General features: G+C 32.3%; 1 protein-coding gene across 1 annotated transcript in view; it reads left to right on the forward strand.

The window, feature by feature from the left end:
* Positions 1-1,001: 1,001 nt before the first annotated feature.
* The window catches only part of LOC142339093 (patched domain-containing protein 3-like), a 52,655-nt gene continuing 51,296 nt past the window's right edge, over positions 1,002-2,360 (forward strand). The window contains exon 1 of the mRNA XM_075388811.1: positions 1,002-2,108. The gene's annotated coding sequence lies outside the window, so the exon portion shown is untranslated. The remainder of the gene's footprint in view (positions 2,109-2,360) is intronic.

Consider the following 2,360-nt stretch of genomic DNA (forward strand, 5'->3'; position numbering starts at 1 on the left):
AAACTTATCGACGAAAACCTTACGTTCGAAATTGACTAATTTTGGGTTAATGTATTGATGAAGGAAGATAATTTATCTTTCAGCCAAATTTTTCACACCCGCCGAAGAGTAATAAAATTTCAAAAAACAGTCTGACCTGGTTTTGGGATTTATATATAGATTTCTGGCCGATCTCTTTTCATCGTGGCTATACAAAAAAGTGGTGAAATATACTGCTAAAAGTAACATCGTACCTTTGATACAAAAAACTATGTGAAAGAAATCTTTTTAACATTATCTGTTCTCAAAACAGCGGAAGTTGATTAAAAACATAGCCACAGTTCTTGTCGCCGTCTCAAATATATTCAATACCTCAGCGCTTCTTTGGAATTTCATAAGTTCCGATGGCGACAGAAAAGTGCGGTCATACTCAATTTGCTACCCATTCGAGCCAGTAAAATTAAAATTTATGCAATCGAATGTTCTAAAACGGGGAAAGGTGTTTTATAATACTCAACTTCACTTATTCCAACTTTATCTCGAAAATCCTTTGCTAATAAGAGCTGCCATAAGTTCAGTTTTGGATTTACAAACTTTGCTCTCAATCTTGAAACTCCAGTTTTGACTAAGCCTCTAATCTGTTTTCAATTCGATATCGAAAAACAACATTTACTTTCACCGTTGGCTGAACTGTGAGTTATTTTATATAATCCTTCAAAGTTAAGTATAAAATCTATCTCCCCTGTGGTTTTATACAAAACTACACGATTTTCACTATCCGATTGTAAAGTTTAGGTGGTGTTGGATTATAAGTTGTGATTTGGTTAACTAACTAACATTCACCTGAGAGGCCACTTTGACAGGCAGTGTAAGTTGTGTCTAGTTAGTAGCCGTTTTATTTATAACCAACGTGGTTATTACTTTTTCTACACCCGCTATTCACTACAGCCAGGTATATTGTTTGTTTAAAACCGCCCTTGGGGAAAGGTAGGCAAATCTACCCGGCTTCTCCTAACTTGTTTGGCGTTTTATTGCGACATATATTTGATTACTTCAAGTACTTTATAGAAAAAGTGTTTTCAACTTATGTTTTGATATAATTGCAAAATTTAAACCTCTCTCTCCTTTCAAATTGTAACAACTATTCAAAATTAAAGCGTTATTTACTTTTCGCCATAAGTTATATCAATAGTTCTGCTTTTGACATTTTTATTTTTATCCCTAAATTTCCCCCCTTCCGCCTAATGGGGCGAAAAATGCGTTTCTGCCGCTTTTATTTGCATTTTAACCGTATAGACATTGTTCAAATATCGACAGACTAAAATTTTGGCCCGTATTTTATCGCCACAGCCGCCTATAATCAGTTGACTACTGGCTTTGATAGCGTGAAATATGTGTGAAACAAAATAAAAAATCGTCAACTATCAATTTTTTATTCGTTTTATTCATTCCAATTTTTCGCTCAAATTTTTTGCCATTGTGTAATAAATAATAGAGGTTTCATAAAAACTTTTACACGAAATTTACTTCAAAAAATTGTACAATCTGGATAGAAAATTTGCCTATAATTAGCGTTTTTTTCGGTACATTTTTAAGCCAATTTTAAAACCCAAAATTCAGTTAAGTCTAAAAGCAGAATTCAGTGCATTTTATTATGTTTTCCAAAAATTCTTGGTCTTTTAAATCTTGATACGTCATTCGATAGCTCAGGCTATATAAATTTACTGCACGTTGTTAGTTTGTTCTTTCAATTTCATTACTTGTATTCATAGAATAATTATATAAGCATAGTGACTTTCCTATCAGATTAAATAACTTTATAAACTCCCGACGGTTTTTGTTTTGATTACAGTCCACAGAATTCCAGGGTTTGTTTACATTAGAGGAAGGGGAAAACTGCGAAAAAACAGCAAGGGTACCTCAGGCGAAAACAAAAGATTTACAGACAGTTTAACTTAAAGTTGGCAATTTCTAATTGTGTTTTGCAGTTTCAGTGGAATTATTTGAGCCAGGATTATTTCAAATGATGTTATTTAATAGAAACATTTCGTAGAAAAATTATTGTTTCTTTGGATCCCATTTTGTGAGCAGCTGTTTATATTGAGCAGAGTCAAATCTTAATTTAATTGGTAAGTTTTTGTTCATATTCCATATGCATCAAGCATCAAGCACCTATATGGTTGATGCAATGGTATCAATCATTTTAAATTTCACTTTCACTGCTGAGAGAAAAACCGAATGTACTGCCTAAAAAATGAATATGCAAGAATATATCCATGACTTTGGTTTAATAATGTCAATCTTTGTGAATTTTAGTTAAATTTTCAGTCTAACATTTACTTATATTTTCGTCCATATATTTTTATTTTAGCCAATCAAAC

This window comes from Convolutriloba macropyga, chromosome 5 (genome assembly GCF_964194025.1).
Source record: "Convolutriloba macropyga chromosome 5, txConMacr16.3, whole genome shotgun sequence".
Classification (NCBI taxonomy): Eukaryota; Metazoa; Xenacoelomorpha; order Acoela; family Convolutidae; genus Convolutriloba; species Convolutriloba macropyga.